Source organism: Solanum dulcamara, chromosome 9, assembly GCF_947179165.1.
Source record: "Solanum dulcamara chromosome 9, daSolDulc1.2, whole genome shotgun sequence".
Taxonomy (NCBI): domain Eukaryota; kingdom Viridiplantae; phylum Streptophyta; class Magnoliopsida; order Solanales; family Solanaceae; genus Solanum; species Solanum dulcamara.
In genome coordinates, this window is record NC_077245.1 from 21,957,184 (window position 1) to 21,971,396 (window position 14,213).

The 14,213-nt window shown below is 35.1% G+C and overlaps 1 long non-coding RNA gene across 1 annotated transcript; it reads left to right on the forward strand.

Moving 5' to 3' along the window:
- The first annotated feature begins 11,073 nt into the window (after positions 1-11,073).
- On the forward strand, positions 11,074-13,705 carry LOC129904366 (uncharacterized). Its single transcript, XR_008770416.1, has 3 exons — positions 11,074-11,270; positions 12,067-12,116; positions 13,407-13,705. It is a non-coding gene; the product is annotated as an uncharacterized LOC129904366 (long non-coding RNA).
- The last annotated feature ends 508 nt before the right edge of the window (positions 13,706-14,213 follow it).

The window sequence follows — 14,213 nt, forward strand, 5'->3', positions numbered from 1 at the left end:
GTGATCAGCTTCGATTGTATGGATGAAATGACTTTTACACCCTTTTAAGTTTTGGAAACGTGTAACATGTGCCATCCCACCCAACTCGGAAGAAACGAAACTGGGATGTTGACAGGAATGAAGTAATCAATAGGAAGCTATTACACGGATCTTTGTAGTCGCCATCAACCCTTACTCTATGGCAATGACGGACAATTAATCACTAATTAATGACCAATTAATAGAATTTAATCAGGCATATTATCTGGGGCTTGTCCCTTGATTTTTAGATATAAATACACCTTAACTCTCTAGGGACAGGGGGATCTGAATTTCATTTTTACACTATTATTATACAAAAAAAAATTTATCAAATCTAGCAAGCTCTCACATTTCCAGGGATCAATATCATTGTATTCAATGTTGTTGCTAGCTAGAGCTTAAGCTAATCTAATCTTATGCTTTAATTCATATTAGTTAATTGTTTGTTTTATCTATTTTAATGTTCATTTCATACAAGCTATTTCCTTACAATCTAATCATTTGGTCAACTCAACCTGTCATTTATATAAATTTAAGTGTATCATTTTTAAGGTAAACAGTTTGGCACTCAACATGGGATTTGAACAATTATAGTATGTAATGATCTTGAGGGTCATTTTCGTAAATTTGCGCAAAATTATTATTTTACCCCTATTATTAATGCCTCGAGTATTATTTGTTTAGTTCGTGTGGTTGAATGTGTTAAAGTATTGATAGATAGTGAAATGGACATATTCTTGAATTTTATAGAGTTGAGAGGTGAAAAAGTGATTTTCAATACCAAATGGAGCTACGTGTCTCGGAACGGAATTCGGTCAGTTCCATCAGCTCCAAAATGGAGAATTTAGTCCAGTAAAGTCATCGGAAACTGATTTGGGGTTGATATGTGAATTTGAGGCCTTGAGTTGAAAAGTGAAGTTAAATGAGTTAGTTTGACTTCGATCAACGTTTTGAGATCCGAGTGTCGGATGAGATTTCTATTAGTTTGTTGCGTCCGGAATGTCGAGTTTGGTCTATTGAGCATTGACTTAGAGCCTCGGGACCTTAATCGTCATTTTGAGTTTTTAGGTCAAAAGTTGAGTTTTAGGCTAATAAGGGGTCCGAGAGGGTATTTTGGTCAAAACAACTTCTTTTCAGAAATCTGACGATTCCATTGAGTCCAGAATGTCGAATTCAGTGTAGTAGCATTTTAGGTTTATGTTTATCGGACCCCGAATGATTTTTGAGGGCCCAACCGAGAGCATTTTTGGATTTATTTTTCAGTTGTGATCTGGTTTATAGTGTAAGCATTTTTGTTCATCGCGATCACGATGAACTCTTTGCAATCGTGACCTCCAAAGTTTTTGTTCTACGTGATCGCGACTCTTTCCACGAGATCGCGATGAGATCTTTTCCAGTACCTCACGATCGCGAGGTAAGTTGCTCGCGATCGCGATGAGTGTTTTGATGCTAGAACAATGTTTAATTGGGAAAACCCCTATTTCCATCATTTTTGAGTTTCTTGAGCTTGTTGGGGCGATTTTGGAGAAGATTCTTTGAGTAATTTCGTGGGGTAAGTGATATTTCACTAAAATCTTTCATATTCCATCACCTATATTATGATTTCAACTCCAAAATCTTTAGTTTTAAATTCTAAATTCCTTGTTTTCTTCCCTAATCCGAATTTAAGAAAATGGTGATTTCTAACTCGTTTTGGATAATATTTTTATGGATTTTTCAACCATGAGTTCCTTATTACTAGTAGAAGGTGATTTTTCAATAAAATTCCAGATTGGACCCTTTTCGAAATTAATCAATTTTTAGACTGTTTTACCCTCGATTTCGAAGCCTACCAATATGGGTGTCATTGGACTCCTTATGAAGCATGTATTTCATTCTTGATAGTGGGTTTTCATTTCACGCGTTGAACTCAAGAGTTGATCGTTAGGTGGAGGTGTTCGAGTATGGTTTCGACTATCGAGGTAGATTTGGCTATCCTTCTTGGGGCTGAGTTGGGTGATTAGTCAAATTCTATGTTGTAGACTTTGGGATGGGATAGTAGTGTAGTTTAGGACTGATAATTTATATTGTGATGCCTGTGGGGGGCTTATATGTGATGTGTAGTCTGTGGGGGGGCCTTATGTGATATTTTATTTGCGATTGACACTGTGTAATCCATGACTTAATTGAGTTAGAGATGTGAAGAGATTATTTGGTTTGTAATTTCCGCCTGAGGGGTTGAGTTAGGGGTTTTGAGCATGCCTGAGTATTGAAATATTATTGAGAAAGGGGTGAACACTTAATTTGAGGCATTTCCTTTTCATTACTGTCTATTGAAGGTGAATATCATGTTTAGGTTAAGTTTTGAGAATTTTGAACGTTGTATTACATGTTGAGTTGTAAATTACCTACATGTCTTATATGATGTGAATGCATTCATCCTCATTCATATTATCATTGATCATTGGGAAGTTGAGATATGTGGAAAAAAAAATTGAGAAAGAAAATGTGACACATTTACACTCTTATATCTTGAGTCCCTGATCGAGGTAATTTTGCGGCAGGGTAGTGGATACATTGTAATCCCTTGACCAGGAGTAGGTGGCGAGTGGAAGAGATATTAGTATCATGAGTCCTTGGCCACAAGCTGGGTGGTGATGTATTGATATATTGAGATTGTAACGAGGTATATGGTCTGTGAGACCCCCATGGGTCCTACTTGGTGGCACAGCTCGGCAAGTATATACGACAGGTTGTGCGATAATCTTAATTCCATCGTACCATCACATCATTGCATCATCATATTGCATTGCATTGAATTGCATTGATATCTGTAATACTTGAATTATCTGGTTAATTATGATTATGAGCTGTTATTATGAAATTAATTTATTTATGCCATTCTATATAAATTGGCGGCATTGATGCCGGAGTAGGAATTTTCTGTATGCAGGTGAAAGCGTTCCTTAGTTTATTTCATAGGTTTGATTAATTCCTTATACTCAGTCACCTACTGAGTACGTGTTTATTGTACTCACCCCTACTTCTGTGTCCCTTTTTGATGCAGATCCTAGCCAGGGTGTTCAACGGTAGTTGCTTCCAGCGGGTACACTGTAACGCCCCCTAAACCATTGTATGTTGTGTTTCAATTATCGATGAAAATGATACTGCTTCTGTATTTTTGACATAAATTTACATAGGATGGTCCAAATTAGGTGATTCAAATTTTTGAATAACCCCAATATCTTTACCTACAATTTTCATGAGACCATATCTTATGATTCGGAGGCTAAGTAGGTCAAATAAATTAATTTTTACAAGACATAGTGTTGTGACGAAATAGAGTATTTGTAGAAGAAAAATCATATCTCACTATAAGATGCTCCAAATCGGTTGATTCTTGAACATCATGAAAGTAGACTTCTAGATCTATAATTCATTTGAAGACACCAAATCCTAATGAGGAAGTATCTTGTTCAAACGCAGCTCCGAAAAAGGTATTTCGTTAAAAGAAAATTTAGCTCACCAACCATGGAAAGATTTAGATCCATTTGACATCACTCATGACATCAATAGTCCTCCATTTGACATCATCCATTACATCACAATCTTCTATTGAAATTTCAAGATCATCCTTTGAAATTATTTTTATTTATTGTTAGGTCTCTCCTCCACACTTATAAATACCACCTTATTTACTCATTTTATTCATCAAACTTTATCAATCAACTCTTCTCTCTATACACTTCTTTACTCATTCTCAAATATAGTTTTAGTTTTTAATGGGTTTTTTTAATGCGTATGCTTTAAAAGTCAGACTTGGAATAGATGGTTCCACATGAGAAACCAGTACGAATGTAGAAATACTATTCTGGTGATTTTTATACTCTGGATAGTACACAAAACGCTCTGACGGGGAGAAAAGGCTAGGGGTTCAAGAGTGTTCATTGAGTTCTTCAATTCAGAGTAAATTTGGATTCCAGGTATGTAAGGCTATTCATAGCTTGGATTGAGTTCGTCCATGTGCTCAATATTTAAATTCATCATAATTGAGTTATAGTTGAGTTTTACTCAAATATTGAATTCTAAATGAGTTAATTCTTCTTCTATTGAGTTAGATATATTTATGCATTGAGATTATTATTATTTTTATCTCTCATATTATTGGAATTATTGTTGTGGCTACTTTTCCATGAACCATAATTGATTTGATGTTCATGAATATTTTTATGCGTGTTTTGAGTAAAGATGTTGACTTTTAATATTCATTGACAAAAAGGTGATTTGAATTAATACTATATATGTATTTTATTGAGTTTTGAAAGAGCAAACGAATTGAGTTTAAATGAATTTGATTAAATGATGTTTTAAGCAAGATGTTTTGATGAGATGTAAATGTTGTTTTGAAGTGTAATGATTGATGAAGAGGTAATGAGATGAGTTTGATGTTTTAAATAAAATTTCAATAATACTAGATGATGATATTAATATGAGCACATATTTTGGGAGTATTATTGAGCACCAAGTTGGGTAAGAGTTTAATTGACTCAAACCCTAGAACTACGTAGCCAGCGTAAGATGGAGGCTATGCCTCTTAAGTCCCAAAAAAAAGACTTTGATGAATGGATCCAAGATGGTGGTGTGAGCCCATGTGAAGGGTTTGGTTAAGATATGCCAGATTCCATCAAGTATACAAATGGCTTTACCCTAGCAAGGTATTGGATGGATGTGGTAACGACATCGCTTCGTTTATCATCACTAGCTCATAAGTGATGGTTGTCAGTTAGAGAAACTCCCAACTGAGTAAGCATTGCTTATTATTATTTTTAAACTTGCATTACATATTGATGTTGAGATGATGTTGAGTTCTGAGATGAGTTTTCCTAAGAGGAATTTCTTAATATATGTCCTTATTTTTCTGTCATTTTACATACTTGTACATTTCAGATATTGACGTCATTCGACTTGCATCATTTTATGATGCAGATACATGTGTTAGAGATTCTCAACAGGCGCATCGTTGAAGATCATTATTTTCAGCTATTTTGTGAGTCTTTCTTGTATTCGGAGGAACTCTTTATCCTTTTATTATTGATGAGTATTATGTTTCTTTTGAGGTAGCCATGGACATGTCATTGGCACCGTCTGATAGTGTTAGAAGCTTCATAGACAGAGTTTGATGATGTAATCGGAGTATTTCTCCTTTGAAACTACTTCTTCTAAGGATTATTTTTTTCTTTGATGTTGATGATGGGAAACCCACATTAGTATTCTTATTTTCACTTAAGTCTTCCGCTGATGAACGAATGAGTGATGAGACCAAGTGATTCTCTCGGAGGCCAGAGATGGTTTCTGAGTGTCGGCCACGCCTATGGTACCCTCTTGGGGCGTGACATACACTATTCTCGGATCAGTGGTGAGATCTTGGGATCTAGATCGTCGCTAGTCCATCTTGTGTTTTAGTCTTTTCTATATTCAGAGACTTAAACTGTGTATTCAGATTCAATTATGTATTTAGATGCTTTTTACACTTACGACACCAGGTTTTGAGAATTTATTCATTGTTGTTGCCCTATTATCGTATTTATTGTGGCCTAACTTCCTTTTGGGGAGTCTCGTATGATTTTACTTTTTGGCTTACCCATAAGGATGGGGTTGGGATGTGTATCATCATGACCTCGGTTTCTGAGTGGTGACATGGTGTTGCTTGGGCCTTCCATCATTTTACTAACTATTGATTTTTGTGCAGAAGCAGAACTTTTTGTTATACATGACAAATAACGAAGTCGTTGATCGGTTCAACGTCAACTTGAATAACGAACAACTGCCTACTAAAAGGGATCAAGTTTCATGGAATGAAGACAAGGATCTCTAAGCAGACTCTCGTGGCCTGCAGAAGGTCGAAGTCGGTTCTACACAAGGAGAAAATGCCTAATGGATTGCTAGGAGTAGGACTCTTTGATGTTAGCCGAGCTTTAAAAAAATCTTGCACAAGAAACCGAGTTAAGGAGTTCATAGACTTTTTGCTGATTTGCCTTGAAATTAGGACACATTCTATGTCTTTCAATTGAAGTTTTATATGTTCTTACACTTATTTTTGATGTGTTTTAATGCTAGAATATTATTTTGTAGGAATTACAAGTCAGAATAGCCAAAAGGAGGGAAAGATAATAAACTGACAGAAATAATGTGATTTATGGTCACATATACGGTTGCAGATCAAGTCTTGAACTGCATGTCAGATCGTGGAAATGCTTAAAGAAGGTGTCAAGGGGACATAGCAAAGTTGGCCACTATATGAGGCAAAGTAAGATTGCATCTTGAATTTACGGCTAGTACACGAAAAGACAACCAAGTTGCTAGGTGAACTTACGATTGGACTTGTGAACCTCAAATCATAATATGGTACATAAGTCAGTCCACGATGAGAAGTCCGAAAAACTTAATGAGCCATCAACCATGACTTTAAAGGTAATTTATGGACCGCATATAAGTTTATGATCATACATTGGGTCGCAGATCATTTGATATTTTTTGAACTCTAACTTTGTGGGTCATTCTAAATAGACTATGGAGGTTTATTTTATAGAGAGACGACATTATTATTTTGTTTTTAGTTTTTGAGTTCAAGTTCCTTTATTCTTTCCATCGTTTTTGGAAGAACAAAAATTATTTTTTCAAAATTTTATATTCAAAGTAAGTTTATGAATTACAACAACAACAACCCAGTGAAATCTCACAACGTGGATCTGAGGAGGGTAAATTGTACGCAGACCTTACTCCTACCAAGGTAGGACGACTGTTTCCGGGAGACCCTCGACTCAATAAAGCATAAAAAGACGTTAGATAAGGCTCAAAGTAAGTTTATGAATTATTAAATTATTATTAAAATAGTTTAATTTCAAGTACGAGTAACTAACTTATTCTATTGAGGTTGTGAAACCCTAAGGTTCATAAGATTTTTGTGCAATACATAATAACAGGATAGTAGATATCAATATTCTTCTCGTTCTTATTTATTGGTTGGTGATTGTAAATATTAATCTGCGCCATGATATCTTACTTTTGCTTGAAAAAGCAAATTAGAATTTGGTAGAATAAGAATTGCATGAACTCAATTGTTTAATAGATTCGCTTAAGGGTAAGTTGAATTTATGTGGCATAATCTGTTGTTCTTATTTAAATAACTTGTATAATTGTGAGAAAATCATATTGAGATAAATCATTCAACTTTTGAAAAAGATTGAGTGATGATATAGGGACTGACTGCATATCCAAAATCCAAAGGTTATATATTTGCATGAAAACCGACTAACTAAGCATCCCATTATGGGACATTTTTTTAATATTTTGATCTCATAAGTTTACATCATTTAATTATTACTATAATTTTAAATTTAGTTTTACAAGTTCTTTTCAACTCTTACAGAATAGAAATTAGATCATTAATCAAGTACTCATTTAATTTGTATTGTTTTCTCTTTATTTTTAGTGGAATTCGACCCTAATCTAGTTTGGTTGTTATATTTGCATACAACTCTGTTACATCATCTGAGGGTGTATGTCATGATCCAAACTAGATTCTAGATGTAACACAATGAATAGGATCCCGAAAGACCGTAAACAAGTCTCTCATCATAAGCATGACTTAAACAACATAGAATCAACATAAACAAAAGACGGAAGATAAGTATTAAAAGCAATCTTATCATAGAAACTCAAGATAAAAGAATATGAGAATGACATTTGAAGAGCGAAAATAAACCATACTAGTCTAACACAACCTCTAATGACATAGATGGGGCATAGGACAAGTCCTAGCTCATTAATAATCTAAAGGAAATACTATTAGAAATAAAAGTATCACATGAACATCTTCGGAACATGAGTACTCACCAAAATGTAAAGATGAACAGAGCCTATACTAACCATGAGCATGAGTGGGACTGTCATGACCTATATTATAAAATAATATAGACAAAAGAAGTATGTGGTCAATACAATGAATTGTACTGAGTATAGAGAATGTGCAATGCATGACATAAATTATGATATTGCAATGACCAAGCTAAAATATAATATCATTCCTTGAAACGTCTTTAGAAATATAAACATGGTTAATGCAAAATCCGTAAGTAAATCATAGTCTAAATTATAGCGTAATGAGAGAAACAGTTAACCAACATAAATCATGTGAGTTATAATATGGAATCCGATGTCATACCTCCCACACCGAAAAGAGATTGTTCTTCTTGATGGTAAGGACCATTTAGATGAGCTATTTGTGGATCCACTAGCTTAAGCTTTGATTGTCCAACTTGGGACATCTTACGGGGGCATGTAGTTATGGGATTTAGGTGATTGCTCCCAGTACACTCGATGCTAGGTAAACTCTCAACAAGAATATCATAAATAAATAAATCACAGTCTTTGATAAGAAAGGTGAATCTAGTAATACAAAGTTCTTCATAAAATACATAAAACCATAAGAATAGCTCTTTAAAATATATCATGAACCTCAACCCAATAAAAAAATACATAAAACCATAAGAATAGCTCTTTAAAATATATCATGAACCTCAACCCAATAAATATTATAAGAGATGCTTAATCAAAATCATTTAGATCATGATAAGCTTTGAATAGAAAATCACACTTAAATCAAAGTGGTTAAATCATGGAAAACCTTCCTAATGAGATTACTTGCATTTTGAAGCAAACCTTAGTTTCACAAAATTCATGTTGGTACTTCATCTAAAGCATCCACAAAATCATAGTTCATAAATTCATGATTCATGCATAATTCTTCAACTATAGTTCATGATAAAAACAAATAGGCATAATGCATGGGTTCATGTAAATTTCATCAAAAACATGTAATTAAGATCAATTCATGCATAATAAGATCAATTGAAGTGAAATAAATCATAATTTATTGAACCCAATGCAAGATCATCAAAACATCAGGTTTAGGAAGAAATCATAAAAGAAAATTTAAAATACTTTGGGACTACATGAATGAAAAAAGATCCATGGATGACATTCCCACATACCTTGAAGAATCCTAGCTTTAGAATTGAAAAGATGAGACTTAGAGCTTGAAGATCCCTTGAATCTCTTGAAGCCTTACGAGAAAACTTGGAGAAATTTTGGGGTTTTAAGTGAATAAGAGGGAATGGGTAGATTGGGGTCTTTAGAAATCATTTACATCCGTTTAGAATAGGTAAAAATGATATAGTATAGGAGTTAAAAGGATGGAAAAAGATCCAAATAGCCCTGACTTAAAATGCCGAAACACCCTCTATGGAAGCCTTCCACAGACCGTTAATCGCTTCACCATCCGTGAAGGTGAGCATGAAAGAGAGGGGCATCTGGAATTTTCCTAAGGAAATATCTGTAGGCCTGTCCATGGTCCGTGAAACCTTCCACGGACCGTTCAGGTGTCCGTAAAGGACATGCCTTCCTTGAGTCCATGGGGCTTGCCATAGATTAGGTCAACGGATTGTGGTCCCCTCCACCATGTGTGAACCCATCCGTAAACCCTGCCTTAGATTTAATTTTCATAGGTTAAAGTCCACGGATGGCTTCACTTCCCGTGGACCCTTTCACCAGCCGTGAACCCTTCCTTATAATCTCACTTTTCACAGATTTGAACTGTCTTTTCTCATTCCAACTTCCAACTGACTCTTTACACTTACAAGGTGTTACAATATCTCATTCTTGAAAATATTCATCCTCGAATGTGATCAACTAGGCATGAAAAAGTAGAAAAAAGATCTAACAACCCAATCATGAATGCAAGTCACATCAAAATGTATAAAACCAAGGAGTAATCAACCCCAAGCTAAAACATGAAATTTTAAACCCTTTTCATAAGCATGCATGCATATGGCAACATGAGAATAGCTAAGACGCATGAATCCGATCTGAAAGAGTAAACATGAGAAATTTCTACCTCAAGATAAAACTGAAGCGGAGGGAAATAAATGGGTATACTTGGACATCATATAGGATTCAACCTCCCAAGTAGTACCTCAACTAACTGATTCCTCCATAAGAATTCCTCAAAAGCAACTTATTTACTTCTCAACTTTCGAACTTGACGATCAAGAATTTTAACTGAAACTTCTTCATAAGAGATATTTTTCTTAATTCCAAGACTCTCCAAAAGCACAATCATTGTCAGATCTCCGATACACTTCTTTAACAATGAAACATGAAACACTGGATGAACAAATGTCAATTCGGACGGCAAGTCCAACTCGTAAGCTATATTTTCAAAATGTCTCAAAATTTGATATGGACCCACATACCTTGGACTAAGCTTTCCTTTCTTTCTAAATCTCATTACACCCTTCATGGGAGAGATTTTCAAGGAGACCCAATCATCAATGAAAAATTCAAGTTCCTTTCTCCTCACATTTGCATGACTGTGGCCTACTTTGAGTTGTTTGTACCCTATCCTGAATAAGTCGAACCTTCTCCATAGCCTCATAAATAGATTCTGACTTTCTACCTCACCAACCTCAATCCATCCAATTGAGGACCTACATCTCCTCCCATACAAAGCTTCGAATGGAGCCATTTGAATACTCGAACTATTATTTTAGGTAAATTCAATCAGGGGCAAGTGATCATCCCAATTACCTTTAAAATCGATCACACAAGCTCTCAACATGTCTTCCAAAGTTTGAATATGTTACAACCCATATTTTTGTACATTTGGACATTTGGAATAATTGTAACAAGTGAAGGATAATGGTACGTTTTGGTCTTGTTTGATACATAAGTTGGTTATGGAATTTTGGAGATGGAAATATTGAAAATATATATATATATATATATATATATATATATATATATAAGTTGGAAGTTCACAAAATGTAGTTTATGAAAATATATGGGCCAAGAGATTGGGCTTGGAAAGAAATCAAAATAATAAGAGAGGCCCAATCATAAGTCATGGCCCAAAACAAAAGAAAAAGAAAAGGGAGATCCAAGCCCATATGATTTAGTCATGTTATAAAAGAATAGAAAGGGGCTAGTTAGTCATAAGTTCCTAGAACATTCAAGAAAAATCAAGTCTTCAAGAGAGAAAAGAAGAGACCGAAGCTAGAGACAAAAAGGGAAAAAAATTGCCAAGTTCTTCAATTTTGATCTAAAAATCTCGTCTTTCTCAAATTCTTACTAAGTTCAAGCTCCTCTTTAAAGGGGTATAATTGGGTAAGCGAGAGAACTACGATTGTGGCAAGTCGAAAATTGAAGAAAAGGTAAGAATTCTATCTTGTTATGTTATGGAAGAAATCTATGTGTTGAAGCTAGTAGAATTAAGTGGAAATCATGTAATTGTGATGTATGTGGGTGTGTGAACATGTGGGTTTGCAAGTGTGTGTGTGTGGCCATGTGGTGTGATGGTTGGAAGAAGAGGAGTTGAACTTTATTTAGCTTGTTAGTTGTGTCGTTATGGCGGTTATGGTGTAAGTAAAAGTTGAACGATTCGAGACGGCCTTGAAATTGGTTACAAGTGGTTATATGAAATTATGTGATTTTAGTATAGTCTTATGAAATCATGGAAGTGGAATTTTAATATGGGGATTATTGTTATTCTTAATGAATTTGGAGGAAAACAATGCGATTTGGTAGTTCCGTTGTGTTTGTAGAAGTTTTGGGTGGATTATGGTTTTGATAGAATTTTGGTATATTGTATGGAATAATGTTAATTTCTTTCGAATTATGTTGAAATGGTCTTGAGCTAGTAAGTGAATAAGAAATGTTGATATTAGTTTGAAGGTGTGAAGTTGGAGTAGAAATTGTGGCCTTATGTAATAAAAGAAAGAAGAAAGAAGAAAAAGAAGAAAGACTACTAGAGTAAATTGTGTTTTGTAATAATTGTTAATGTTGTTGGTATGCTTGTGGGTGTTGTTGATATTTTGGCCGAGTTAAATTCTCGGAGGTGGTGTATTTACATGGGAAGTGCTGTCGAAATTTCGGTAGACAAAATGTTAGTTTAGAATGAGGTTCTTGGATACCTATAGCTAATGTTGGCATTTATTAATCTTGTTATAGATTTTTGGAAAGGCCAAGAGTTAGGTGTGGTGACTAAGGAAGCGGACAAGGTATGTGAAGCTAACCGTTCCTTCTTTTGGCATGTCTTTGGTATAAGTATGTGAGGCTTACCCTTCTTTTTCAAGGCATGATTCCGATGTTATGGTTTCATAAGTGCTTCCATATTTTCTTTGTTTCCAAAAGTTAGGTGTCAACGGTCCCAAGGAAATGACTACTTTTCCTATAATCCGTCAATGTTTTCCAAAATGTCTATGATTTTCCAAAACAAAGGTTTACAATATTACAAGCTTTTATGACAATGACGATGGATATGTTTTACAACGACATTGACGATGTCGAGGATGAGAATATGTCTAAGATGGCTAAGATAAAAGCGGCTTTATGTATGTAAGGTTTACCCTTCTTTCTCTTGGCATGTTTTGACATAAATATATAGAGCTAGTTTTTCTTTTTGGCATGATTTTTATGAAACAAGTATATGGCATTTTATACAATTTCAAGGAAGTCTTATTCGTAGAGCCACTAGGATGGCCAATTTTCTTGAGTTTCCAAAGGATATTTTCTTGTGCTTAGATACGCATATATGATTTCAAAAGTTTTATTTTGATATAATCCATGGTAATTTTTGAAAGATACTTGACATGACTCATATCTGGATTTGTGAATCATAGCTCATTCCGATTATTCTACGAGTCTTGAAAATTGGTCATATGTGCATATGTATACGATTTGGCGTCTTATGAGATTGTGACCTTATTCTACGTTCTCTTAATATTATCTTTCGTTGATAGTCTCATCCTATAATAATTGTTCCTTCAAGGTGAGATAAAGCGACCATGGTTCGTCTATAATACAATCGGAGGTTACCGACCTTCCGTCACTCCGATAAGTATACGACTTTCGTTGGGCTCTCGTGCATGTTGTCTATATGTATATGTATATGTATATGTATATGTATATGGGGGATATGGGGAGGTGTATATGTGGCGCTATAGACGCATTCCCACCTGATCAGTTGGAGTAATTTTCATCCTGGACGCGGGATGCCCGGACGCGAGAAATATGTGGGCACGCCGACGTTGTTTGGTGATATGACTTCTATTTTCTATGCATATGAAAAAGATATGTTTTATATGATAAGACAAGCATGCATGGCATCTGGCCTAAAAGGGCACTCATATGTACAGGTTACTCTCTTAACTCACTATATGTCTATGATTCTACGATATAGTTGTTCATACCTTATGTTCTTTATTATGCTGATTTTCATGCCTTACATACTCGGTACATTACTCGTACTGACTCCCTTTTCATTGGGGGCTGCGTTTCATGCCACGCAGGTACACACAGACAAGTAGAAGTTACTATAGAAGATGTTCTAGCGGGGTTAGCAACTCCACTTGTTCCTGGAGTGCTGCCGAGTCAGAGTATATGCGCTATGATGTTTCATTCGAAGTTAGAGACTTTGCAGACAGAGTCGTGGGTATAGAGTGTCAGCTTTGTAAGTGGCTTCACCAGCCGATATGTTATTATGTCGTATGTCACGAGTTTTATGGGAGGAGAGATTTGGAAAGCTTAGCTATGTTTTTTTTTTCTTATTGATGTAAAAGTCTAAATAGATTAAGTATGTGCTATGAAGCAGCGGGTTCGCTCGGCTCCGAGCTCGGGGTCGGGTGCCCATCACACCCTGTTGATATCGGGGTGTGACAGAATAGTCCGTTCCACTTGACCATCGATCTAAGGGTGAAAAGTTGTACTAAGCTTAACTTGAGTACTAAGACCTTGCTGAAAAGATCTCCAAAACTAAGAAGTAAATTGATTACCTCAATCCGAAATGATAGAAATTTGTGATTTTTAGAGGGTGTCTAGATTGGATCATACAATGAAAATTTGACCCATAAGGAAGTTGTAAAACGTTAAGTAGCACCTGGTCGATTGCCTTCTTATTCGGACAGGATAGTTATCAATATATATCATTCAGTCATCTAATTTATGTATGACAAACTTTATCTCAATTTATAAGTTTTTGATTTTTAGAAGGTATCTAGATTAGATCATGCAATGAAAATTCGAGCCATGAGAAAGTTGTAAAATGTTAAGTAGCACCTGCTTGATTGCCTTCTTATTCGGAGGGGATAATTATCATT